Source organism: Triturus cristatus, chromosome 6 (assembly GCF_964204655.1).
Source record: "Triturus cristatus chromosome 6, aTriCri1.1, whole genome shotgun sequence".
In the NCBI taxonomy this organism is placed as follows: domain Eukaryota; kingdom Metazoa; phylum Chordata; class Amphibia; order Caudata; family Salamandridae; genus Triturus; species Triturus cristatus.
Genome location: NC_140589.1, coordinates 122,091,937 through 122,104,869, shown reverse-complemented (window position 1 = coordinate 122,104,869; position 12,933 = coordinate 122,091,937). Strand labels below are relative to the sequence as shown.

The window sequence follows — 12,933 nt, the reverse complement described above, 5'->3', positions numbered from 1 at the left end:
GAGGGGGTGCGAAAGTGAAAGCGAAAGTGCGGGGTACGCGACTCGCCAGGCCCAGCCCGCCGTTGTTGTTCACTTTGCCACCAGGTCACCCCCCAGCGCAAATCCGGGGTCCGGCGAGGAGAATGCCGCAAACTTCAATCGGTGCTCACTCCGGCACCCGAGGTCCGATTTGAGAACGGGAAACAGGTACCACCTCAGCTCAGGCTCACCAACACAGTCCCCTCAACCGAGGCAGGATGAATACAGGATAAATGTAGGAGGTTGCGGAGGTCCTCGGGAGCCTCGCACCTACGCGGCCATCTTGGTTGCGCGCTAGGCTCCTCCCCTCCCGAAGTCGCTTTTTGATGCATCCTGATGACATCACAACCAGGAAGTGAGCAGCTCCAGCCTCATTTCCAGTGCACAGTCTCAGGGAGAGGAGGGAGCTGGCTCTGGGAGCTGAACAGGAGTGTGACAGAGACAGTAGAACAACTTTTTCAAACAAATGGAAGCCTCACAAACAGCAGAGGAGAGCCAAACAGGCAGGAAACGCAAAATTAAATTTGCAGAAAAAGAAATTGACACCCTCATTGAGGGAGTAGTCCACAGCCATGATAAGCTGTTTGGAAAGGCATCATTAAAAGTGGCAGAGCAGGAGAAAGGGAAAATCTGGCTCCGGATCCAAAACAGGGTCAATGCCATTGGGGTGACACACCGCACCATTGAAGAACTGAAAAAACGATGGTACGACTTGCGCAGTCGGGCTAAGGTGCGCATTGCTGACCGGCTCAAGGAGGCAAAGAAGACAGGAGGGGGAACACCAACAGACACTGGGAACACTCCCATGGAGGACTTGGTTGAATCCACCATCCAGCCAGAAGCTGTTGTTGGTGTGACCCAGCTGGACACGTCCGGAGCAGCAAACACATCTGAAGGTAAGATGAATGTATGTTACCATTTGTTTAAAATGTAAAGGTAGAACATGACCACAGTACAGCCCAAGTGCAGACTTTGAACATCCACTACACAATGTATTCAGTAGGTGAGGGGCATTATGGGAGATGTAGTCAGGTCAAGCAGTTACAATGTCAAATCTCAGAGTAACAACCCAAAAAAGTTTAATAGAGTATAAATTCATTAACAAAGGCAAAAATGTATTACTGTGAAATTTTTATCACAGACATTAAATAATGCAGTTTTGCACTGTTTCACCTCACAGATGCTCAACGTGTAGAAGCTGTGGATAGCGATTCCCCAGACATGCAGGACACCAGCGCAGGTGAACAGATGGACACACCCGTGGTGCAAATAAATCCCTCACGTCCAACAAAGTCACGCAGGGCTACTGTTCCATCCCTAGTCACCATGGAGTGTGATGATGAGGCTGATGCAACACCAGGTGGCAGCCATGGCCAGACAACTTCCATCCCACAACCACAACCACAAGTCCCCAGAACCAATCACAGAGTCCGGCGTAGGAGAGGAAGAGCACTCAGGACACAGCAGGAGGAGCAACCAAGTGATGTCTGGGGTGGTCTTGAGGGACAGATGCTCCGTATGCAGCGCCTGCAGACAAAAAACACACGTTTAGTACAATTACAAATTGGCAAGATGGCTAGCAACATAGCAGTACTGTCTGAAAGTGTGCAGCAACTGAGCAAGGTGATGCATGAGGGAAATGTATCCCAGAAGAGACAGCATCGTCAACTAATGCTGCACCTGAAAATGTTTGCTAAATCAAACAATAGGTTGGCCATGACAACTGCACTGCTGGCACGTAGGTCTGTGACCATGCAAACTGAAATGTGCCATTGGAGCGGGGATGTGGCTAAAGCACTGGACCAGGTGACCAATGCAGTTGAATTGCTTAATGCCTCCACAATTGCGGCAAACATGTCCACGCCGGAAGGGGGTAGTGAGGGTGGCTCAAGCCTAAGTAGTTTGGCAATTCCAGTCCGCACTGCAGGAAGACGCAACACACGCAGCAGTACCCCGCCGCTTCCAACATTACGGATGACAATGCTGGGTCTGACAGGCGTCTGGGTGTTCGTGGGAAAAAGCGCTAGACTGGCATGTACAAGTACATTCCACTATGGTGACGTAACCATTTATTTGGATTTGACTTTTCACTGACTGACAAGTAAATTTACATTTGCAAACCACTTATGTCCATTGCACTGGTCAGATTACAAGTGTGCTTGAACACTCATGACATTTTTATTTAATTAAAGAATACTTTGATAGCAATATTCAGTTTCTGTGTCATCATTACTCACCTCAGAAATAATTTTGTGTGATGTCAAATCTTCTCCTACGCCCTTCTGCTGCGCTTGCCCCTTGTGCTGCATGGTGGTGTGGCACTTGCTGGTTCCCATCCTCCGATTCCCTGTCAGACACCTCGATTTCCATTCCTCTCTTTGTCGCTATATTGTGCAGCATGGCACTTGCTGCTACTATCTTGCAGCATTGTTCAGGGTTGTACTTCAGTGCTCCACCGGTCTTATGTAGACATCTGAATCGGCTCTTCAGCAGCCCAAATGTGCGCTCTATGATGTTCCTTGTCGAAATATGTGCTGCATTGTACCTCTGTTGATTGGCAGTTGTGGGATTGAGGTAAGGCGTCATGAGGTAATTACGCAGGGCGTATGCGCTGTCACCTACATGTAATGGAGCAAAGAGTCAGTGGCAGCTTGACATTGACATACGTACAATGACAGTGATAAACTATTACACATATTTACCAAGCAGATGTCCCTCTCCAAATTCTCCCCTGACAAGACGGGTGTGTATGCCACTTTGCCTGAAGATATAAGAGTCATGTGCACTCCCTGGAAATTGCGCAACAATGTCAGTGATTATGTTTTTGGCATTGCAAACAACCTGAATATTGAGGGAATGGTAACCTTTCCTATTTCTATATAAATATTCCTGTGTTGCAGGGGGACATATTGCCACGTGGGTGCAATCAATACAACCCAAAACATGTGGGAAACGAGCTATCTGGTAGAACTCCTGTTTGGTTTTTGCAAGGTCAAGCGCGGTGGTAGGGAACTTGATGTGAGACCCGAGCACGGCCATCATGGCATCAAGGAATGCTTTCAATATTCTTGAAAGTGCGCTTTGTGACACACCTCCCGCTACAGCAATGACCCCCTGAAAACTGCCTGACGCCAGGAGGTGTAGGCAACATAGGACCTGCACATGCGTTGGAATGGCATTGGTCCTACGTGTCTGTCGTTGCATAATGGGGTCCAATTCATTGATTAGGTCATGGATCATTGCTGCATTGAGCCTATACTTATCGTATATCTCATCCTCTTGCTGGCCTAGCAAGGTTATGCGGACTCTGAAGATGCGCTCATTTATTCGCCTCCGTCTCTGTGCGGCAGCCTGCAGCCTCATCCTCCTCGCCATCAGGTAAATCCCTGCCATTGTGAACAGTGCTGGCTCATTCTGGCTGTGTTTAAATGGGTTTCAGTTGGTTTTCACCTGTCTCTGATTTACACTCATGATTACCACCTGGTTGTGATCCTTCTTATTTAGCTATCGCAAAATTGCGATTTTCATGGGAATCGCTATTTGCGATTTTTCATGCATCCATTTAGCGATTCTTTGTTTGCGATTCCCTATTTGGGAGACGCTAATACCGATTCGCTATTTGAATCGCAGAATGTTTTGCGATTCCTTATATTTGCGAAAAGTTGGTTTTTCGTAAATATACAGTTGATGCATTTCTACACTGTCTTTGCGATCGCAAACGGCCAATTTTTGCGATTCGCACCGTTTGCGATCGCAAAAAGGTTTGATGCATGTGCCTGATAGTGTTTTATCTGTAGCGCCTGGAATCTGGCTGAATGTGTGAGTAGGAAGGTAAGAGGACTGTGCTGAGAGGATCTGACATCAGAGGACAGTAGCTCAGCAGATGCCAGCTCAGAATGGCAGCCTCCCTCTTCCACTACCATTTTGGGTATGGCTGGAACACAGTCCCTGATATATTAAAAAATATATTTGTGGGCAAAATATTCCTTCGTAAAATATTCTTCATATTAACAAAGCAGTGCATTGGGACATAGGGCCGAAGAACAGCCTGATATAGTGTTTGAGATAGCCTGTGAAAATTGTCTCAATGCTAAAATTGGATGCTGTCTATGATATACATTAATTCGATACACATATTATCATATTTACAAGTTAAGGCACAAGGTTTTGAGTCATCTGAGTGCCAGGGTTTTGTTTGCATGTTAGCAATGTAGACCTCAGATCACTTCCCCTCCCAAGGGCCCCTGCAGAGCTGACACATTGTGGGACGAGCTTCACTGCCCGAGCAGCTCCCTACACTTCGTTGTAGGCTGGAGCCATTATAATAGTGTTCATGACAGCACCCCCTGTCGATTATGTGACATTACTCCTGTAATTGTGAATTATCCTACTTGTTATCTGCACTATTATTGTATTGTAAAGTGAAAAACTAATAAACAGATTCAAACAAAAAATAATAGTACACCTGTTGGGACAAGGGCAAAATGGCAAAAACCCAAGGGAAATTAAACGAGTCCGGTAAGCTGAAAAAATGAAAAACCCGATTTATTCACGGAGTTGAAGGCAGTCGCAGAGCCTGTTTGAAAGGGAGAGTGCAATAGAAGAAGCGAACCAATTCCCAAAGCAACAACTTGAATTACCTTTAAAAGGCAGAGTGAATGCCTTGTCAGAAATAGGATAATTAGGCAAGGGGTGGGGGGAGGGGGTGCACCAGAGCCAGCACAGAGCTAATCAAGCGCGGAGCCTTTGTTTCGAGGAGATGTGAGGCCTCTGGAACATCCGAGCATGCCTGGAGGACGCTGACGCAGCACCTTCACGGCTTTCGGAGTGCGCGCGCTCCAGGGGGCGGGACAGGCAGAGCTGAGGAGAATTAGCCTCACTGGAAGCGCAATTACACACAAAACTGACACACGGATATTGCAGAGCTGCCCCGGGCCCACGCAGGGGGCCCTCCTAAAGGGGGGCCCCCCTTAGTGCCACAGGATGGCACACGACGAGTCAGCCTCCCAGTGTTTGGGACCCTCGTGTGTCCCCCATGCCCACGTCACTTCCGGGCAGAAGGGGGTGGGGGGGAGAGGTACATATACCTCTCCCGCCCACTGGTCGCCCTCTTTTCCCTCTGCCCTGACGCCGTTTGCTTCGGCCTGGTCTGGCGGCGGGTTTTCTTGAGCCCGTGAGTGCCTTGCTGGGTCATGCTCGCGGGGATCTGGGCCCTCGACTCGTTGGTGTCCCCAAACCTCCCTGGCCTGGCTGTGTGGCGTGGGAGCAGCCGGGTTGGGCACGGCCTCCTGGCGTGGATCGGGGGGCAGGCCGGTGGGGAGCGAGAGGTATGCTGAGCGGTAAGGGTAGTGTGCTAAGGCGCCAAGTGTTTGTATGATGCCGGGAGGGGGCCAGGACTCACTTACATACCGTTTGTTGTCTTTACCTTGTCCTTGGATGTCCTGTTTGGTTTTGGTTGGCTGCTGTTGTGTGTCTATTCTGTTTACCTGTGTGCAATATGGTTGTTTGGTCTTTTGTATAGACATGGCTGTAACAGTCTTCTCTGTTGCGTTGCTAGCAGCTTTGTTCGTCTGTTTAGCTGCCCCTCCTGTGTGTTTTGTTGCTATTCCTATGTGAGGAGCTTTTTGCACATCAATTAGAATTGTCTCACGTCATGCGGACAAAGTGGGCACCAAGTAAGGTTCGGGGCGGAAATGGAGCAATGCTGCCCTGCAATGCCCTATTCCTGTACAGCCCTAATGGTTAAAGCATTGGCGTGATAAGTCAGGGACTGTGGGTGTGTGTCCCAACTGGAGTGGCTCGTGGTCTTTACGAGACTCTTATATTCCGCCTGAACCAGTGGGACTTCAGCCGCGTTCCTTGGGGGCCATTTGCTTTGTTGCGAGCGTTGCGACGCCCCCTATGTTTCGGCTGTTTCCATTTGCAATGCGAACAAAGGGAAGGATTATTGGATTTGGGCGGTGACCATTGCCCCTTAAGTTTTAAGCCCCTAGATAAGCTGGTTTTGACTTCGCCCATTCTGGACCCCTTGGCGGCTGGTGTCGGCTTTCGTGGAGTTGTTCTCTCCGGTCAGCAGGCATTAGTACTCCTTAGAATTCAGCTATACCTACCCGCCGTTAACAAATTGGCTCAGCCAGCAGGGCAGTTATGGGTAGTGGAAAAAGTGAAGGGGAAGGGAGGAAAGGGTAGTTTAGCAGAAAGCTTTACACTTTTAAAAGTGGAAGTTTCAGTGGCTCGAGTTTGTATGTTTTTTTTTGCTTGGATCCTAAGGGGATTTCTGCTGGCAGTTCTGAGGTAAAAGGCAGATTTGCATTTGTGGTATTATGTGGCTACATTACCAGGCAGTGTGAACCGGGCCTCAGTGGGTGCCACGCCGCTGCAGCTTGTCATGGGTATGAAGTAGCTCGAACGGCGGCATTATTGCGTCCTGAATCGATTTCCCAGGGTGTCTTCTTCAGTGGCACGACGCTATGGCCGGTCAGCAGGCATTAGTGCTCCATAGAATTCAGGGGTAGGTTGTCGGTCCGTGTGAGTTTATCCTGCGTCTTTAGTTGTAAAGGAAGTGATTGTATTCCCCCTATGGCTTACAGTGTCAGGCCACCTGGTGGCACTGCTCTACTGGTTTCTCAACAGGTCCGATCGTTACTTGGATTTCAACTCTAGAATGTCCGGTGAATAATTGCTGGACGGGTTCTTCAGTACAACCACTCCAAGGAGGAAGGTTAGAAGAGTAGCAGCAGATGGCGTGGTGGCGGTTAGCTATGTGCGTCGAGGGTGGCTCACATTGAGGGGCGCAAACTGGAGTACCGCGGCGAGTAGGTTGTATCTTCGTGACCGTTATGCCAGTGATGCAACTTCGAAGTGACTGATCATGAGCTTGCGCAGCCTCATCATTTCAGAACTCAGTCCTGTCCACTATTCTTAGAACTGAGCCATAGTGGTTGTTTACTTAGGCAATTATCACCGATTGAGTCGGGCTGGCAGGTGTAGTGTTGCTTTTTGGTAGGCAGCTCTGGTCAATGACAGAAGCTGCAGATTACCAGTCGGCCCCACGCTAAGCTAAGCACCAATTTTCAGCTTGCGGAGCCTTGGTTGTTGCATATTTACTCATGCAACTATCACCCAATAAGTCTGACTTGTTGGGGTAGTGTTACTTTTGTAGTACGTATCTCGAGCCAATGACTGAAGCCACAAATTCCAGTCGGTGGCACACTTTTCCCAGAAGACTCGTAAGGTGTGGTGCGAGGGAATGATTCTTTGACAATTAGATGTCTCCATCTATGTCATTAGCCACTCTGTCAGCAATTAAGCAGCCTGGTAAGAGGTGGGCAGAACACTGTAGAGTAACCCGCAATCCCTGAGAGGTAGATTGGGCAGATGGGAATCACACGGGGGCAGCTATTTTAGGCCATCCTATCAGAGAGTTTGCCGTCCACTAAGCATTTCATTCTCATGGGGGTGATGTAATGGGCACAGTGCAGAGATAGCGGATTTCGGTCTGAAGCGCTAGGTAAAACACACTAATTGCGAAGGCTTTATATCTTTAGACCCTAATTTTATTTGGATACCCCCATCTTCCTTACCAGTCACTGTGTTATTACCAAGCACAAGCTTACCCCTCCCTTGGCCGCCACGCACAGAGACAATCCCTCAGCACACTTGCCTGGGTTTGTGGTATGGGTCAGTGTTGAACTGAGTAGGGGAGCCAACGGTGCAGCACCTCTGGGGGTCGCCATGAAGGGCCGGATGGCGTTCTCACTGATTGGATCCCCACAACGTGTTGAATCGTTCCCATGCTCTTTCTTCCGAATGTCCGATGCAACTATCAACCGTTGACGAGGGCAGTATGAGGGCTGGCGATGGGTCCAATGTCACAAGTTGTTTTAATAGAGGGATACAGGACGAAGAGCCTGAACGGTGTGGCACGCTATGCCAGGAAAAGTTTACAGCTTCATGTTGTTAACCCTATGCCATGACAGTCTAATCATCCAGGCCAGAATCACGGGGCCAACGGGTGACTCAACTAGGTACGTTTTAGCAGACAGAGGGCACATGTGGTTTGGTGCAGGGTAAATCCTCCCGCTCCACCACGTGCCAGCCAGCGCGGGGTTTCTGGTACCTAAAGGACTATACTTTCTTAATCTATACTTCTTGTACTTTTGAAGGGACTTTGGCCTATTCTCTGACTTGCCCTTGTCCGTTATTCGTTCCCTCTCCCTCAGAGCCGGGTGTAACAGATTGTACCCTTCCCAGATGCACTGCGCCAAACTGTCCCTAGGTTCCCTCTCAAGACCCAGCTGGCTCCTTACTACAGAAATGATTATATCAAACAGTTGGCATCATTATATCCCACTCACATTTTTCATCTGGCCTTTGAGACCGTGCAACATTGGGGAAGGGTCTTTCAAACTGTGCCTTTAATTTTATTTTATGTATGTTATCTTTAAAATAAATTCTTCCATTTTGCAGTACCTCAAATGCCGAGTTAAATGCCACTTGATTTTCTGTGTCCTGCAATCTATGTGCTTGGTCGGGTGTTGCTTTACCGTTCCAATCGGTCTACAGATTTCCACACTAGGAACAATAACTCGCTGTGCTACCTCAACAGCAGTATCTGTTTGACAAATAGTTTTTAGTAAGAAGAGATCAATGGGTTAAAGGGGTGCACTGCAAGGATCGGTGAGTAACCGTCAAATGTTTGGTTACAAGGTCTGTAAAGTTGATGCGATGGGTCATTTCTTTTGCAGAGCACAGATTTGCATACTAGTACATTTCTTATGGTGTTCTTGCATTTGGCATAGAGATCGAAGTGTAATACCCCAGGTCAAAGATCCTTTTTTAAACAAGATAGCTCACTGGGGTATGTGCCTGCTGCAACCCCTATCTGTCTGTTCAGGACATAAGTAGCTTGCTCAAGCTTTCACTCTTTGAGTGTGATAAAATTAGCACCAGTAAGTTGCATTGCAATATACAGCTTTTATTAAAAATCAAGGAAACATCACGATTGTACTGGGTGTGATATGCATAGTTATTATTAGTGTAATGATTCTGCTACACCTGCACAACATCACACATATTGTGCTTTCAGGACACATGCTATATGTTCCACCTACCCTGATAAGAGGTAACCGCACATCTTCAGCAAGGTTAATCATTACAGGTCAAGAAGGGCGGGTAGTGGTTGCAACAAGACACCTGCAGCAATGAGTGCCGCTATGCGGCAAGGAGAGGAAGGGCATATAGGACTGCTAGGTCCCGCTGGGTGCCTGCAACCTGGGCACTTACAGATTGTTTATGGTGATCTCTAAGGGCATGGGAGGGGTCATGGCTAAGTAAACCTGGACTGATTCACCTGCTGGGTGGAGTTGTGGTCCCTACCTCATTTCACAGGATACCTCCCTGTTGGGTTTATCCAACGATCATCCCAATTAGCATGGAGTAGTGCAAGATTTTGAACAGGGTCAAACAGGCAGGGGACTGACTTGGGGAGGCACAAAAGACAATCCCCCAAGGGTTCTGGACCATTTCACAACATTGTTTAAATACAGTTGTATCAACAATCCGGGGACGGGCAAACCTGGGGCCAGTTAACGGGATCGACCCTCAGCATTACCGGGGGGGGGTGCACCGGTACGGCTACACATCAGCCAGTCACAACCCTTAGTCGGATGGGGTTTTGAGCCTGTTCAGTCTGTCCCCTCGTTCGAACCACCCACTTACCTGCTTCCTTGTATACACTAACAGAGGTTTGGCACAGGGCTTCTCACACCAGGGTTGGGTCAGGAGCATGGTGACTCATCATCTATAGATCGCTGTCAGACGGTGAGGAACCTGCAGGCAATTGGAAAATAAAGGGCAGGCTAGTTGTGCTTATTATTTTCTCCAGGGTCCCACTAGTCAGAAGCAGGGGCCCTGTTTTAACACACTGGTATACCCCTAGCAACCGCTGGCTTATCGGCTACATCGCTAGTTCCAACAGTCAGCCGGCGGGTTGTGCTAGTTTGTCATGCCACATTTTGCAGAATACGGGAGGGGGGTCAGGTGCGATGCCATGACAGTACAGTGGCCCATGCACGGGCAGAAGGATACAGTGCCAGGACCCGCGTGAGATCTGAAGCTAGCTATGGGCAATCATGATTGGGTGCTGTGTTATTGTGCAGCTATGTGCCAGATGGAATAGTTGTTTATACTGGTGTGCAGTTTGCAATAAAGGGTGTTAGCATCCTAGCATTCCTTTATTTTGCCAGGATCAAAGGTCTGTCCGTGCGGCCTGGGATTGATGCGACGGGCAAAATTCTAGAAATGGAGGCATGGGTTTCCACCACTGACTTACCTGGTTGAGGGACCCAGGCATGCGCTAGAACTGCTTGCTGGAGAAGCTGCGGCACTCCACTGAGATAAGTTGGATGGGGGTCCCAGGCATGCGCTGGTACAGCTGGCTGTAGAAGCTGCGGCACGGACTGGGGGGTGTCTCCCCTCCCAAAAGTTCGGTCTGACACCGGGGAGGCATGATTCTACTTTCCGGGATAGGAGGGCACTGCGGCCAGTAATGAAATACTCTGGGTGTAAGTTAGGCAACCTATGGTAGGCATGGGTGTTACGATGGGCAGAGATAACCCCACTTGGAGTGTGGCGAGGGGCTCGGTCAGAGGTTTCCGGGGATTTCTCACGCAGCAGAGTTTACAGTGCCAGGCGCAGATTCGAGGAAGAGGGGGGTTTGGTCCATCAGGCATTGGCATGCTGCATGCTAAGTCCACTGGGAGTTTGAAAGAGGAGGGGGCGCACCTCCCAGAGTGGGCATAGACTTATTTTGCTGGACATGGGAGAGTCCCTGGATTCAGCAAGAAGGAGGTGAAGAGGCCTACCTTGGTGGGGGGCCCTGGCTGTGACGGTGGCCACACTCAGGACGATCCAGAGGCTGTACGGTACAGAAGCGTACCCTCTGCACGAGCACAGTAAGGGTGGTAAAGCCGGGGGGGCGTGAGTAAGGGGGTGGACTGGTGGTCCAGCGGTGGGAGGGGCTATCCCCTCCCCCAAATCTAACAAACACCGGTTGGCTAGGGCCACGGGGAATTTTGGCTCATCAGGTGGGCAGGTGGCGAGGGGCTGCCTGCCCTGGGATCGCCCGTAAGATAACCCACCATGTTGGCATATTTGTTATGCAAATAAACCTGCAGCAATTTTCTCCACTAAGAATGTGTCTTGTCTGATCATTTCTCTAAGATATTGCTGTGGGAGGGATGGGGAGTGTTGCCGATATTGGCACTATGCAGGGCTGCCCCGGGCCCATGCAGGGAGCCCTCCTAAGAGGGTGGCCCCCCTTAGTGCCACAGGATGGCACACGACGAGTCAGCCTCCCAGTGTTTGGGACCCTCGTGGGTCCCCCATGCCCACGTCACTTCCGGGCAGGAAGGGGTGGGGGGGAGAGGTACATATACCTCTCCCATCCACTGGTTTCCCTCTTTTCCCGCTGCCCTGACACCGTTTCCTTCCCTACCGCTTACCCGGCATTGAGGCAGGTAGTGGGGGGGTGAGTTTGTCTAACTTATTATTTTGTGTTGCAGGCGGAGTTACAGGGCGATCCAGAGGCTGTAAGGTACAGAAGGGTACCCTCTGCACGAGCACAGTAAGGGTTCTAAAGCCAAAAATCCCCAGGGAGGTCCTCGCGTTGGACCCTGGAGGAGCGATGGTGCCCCGTTAGGCCTACAGGCGGTTGTGGACCTGAGCAACCAGGGGTTGCCTCAATGCTCCCCCCTCTTAGGGGGGGGCGTGAGTAAGGGGGTGGACTGGTGGTCCACCGGTGGTAAGGGCTATCCCCTCCCCCAAATCTAACAAACACCCGTTGGCTAGGGCCACGGTGAATTTTGGCTCATCAGGTGGGCAGGCGACGAGGGGCTGCCTGCCCTGGGATCGCCCGTAAGATAACCCACCATGTTGGCATATTTGTTATGCAAATAAACCTGCAGCAATTTTCTCCACTAAGAATGTGTCTTGTCTGATTATTTCTCTAAGATATTGCTGTGGGAGGGATGGGGAGTGTTGCTGATATTGGCACTAAGAGACACGAGCGTTACTTCAAGGTGAATCTAATCAATTGATTTAACAGAGTCCAAAAGATAACTTCTGCTGGCCCTAATGCCTTACACATTCCTGCCAGAAGCGTAGTGCAGTGAAGCACAGCTATTCAGCGCTTTATCCATTTATTCTATAAACTTAACTCACATCGTTTACTGTTTTCCTTATGCCTACCCTGCCTAAGTAGCTATTTTTCACAAGACTTGTGTCAAACAGAAGTGTCTTGTATGAGGTGCGAAACCAAAAGTGCACATGTAAAACCCATAGTTTTTGAGAGAATTGCTCATACTAAACAAAGAAAAAGAGTCAGTACTTCACCCACCTCTATTTCTCGCCCAGTAGCTCACCATTGAATGGACTAAGATCCCATGAATGCCTCCGCACTCTCTATGTTCCAGGATAGGATCGGCCCCCATCAGACCATGCTGCTCCCACACCATCTATGTGGCACACTGGCAGAGAGAATGATGCAACAACAGTCTGACAGCGGAAGGGTCTGCAGAATCTTTCCTTTGTGCTTAGCGCATAACCTGGGCATGGCAGAGAATAGTGTAGATTGTGGGTTTTCTGTTCTGGTTCTCCTAGGAGCTAAGCAGGAAAATATCCTTGGCCATTCTGTCAGGAGGTTGGTCCCCAAGAGATGCAAGCAACTGGAGTACGACAATAGCGAATAATTAACATCAAGCAGCCCCAAGAGAGCTAGAGTTAGAGGTCCAAGCCTTATCCTTGTCGGCTTGGAGTAGAAAAGCTGTACCAAGGACTTCCAAATATAAGGCTGCTAACAAATCCTTGCTCTCGATTTCTCTTCCAGACACTAATAGTCAGGTGGGCCTTCCCTTA

At 49.5% G+C, this 12,933-nt stretch overlaps 1 long non-coding RNA gene across 1 annotated transcript in view; it reads right to left on the bottom strand.

Annotated features, from left to right (window-relative positions):
* Positions 1 to 1,074: 1,074 nt before the first annotated feature.
* Positions 1,075 to 12,933, bottom strand: part of LOC146816498 (uncharacterized) — a 69,602-nt gene continuing 57,743 nt past the window's right edge. The window contains exons 2-3 of the long non-coding RNA XR_014962451.1: positions 2,256 to 2,636; positions 1,075 to 1,545 (exon numbers count right to left, since the gene is read on the bottom strand). This is a non-coding gene — a long non-coding RNA (uncharacterized LOC146816498). The remainder of the gene's footprint in view (positions 1,546 to 2,255; positions 2,637 to 12,933) is intronic.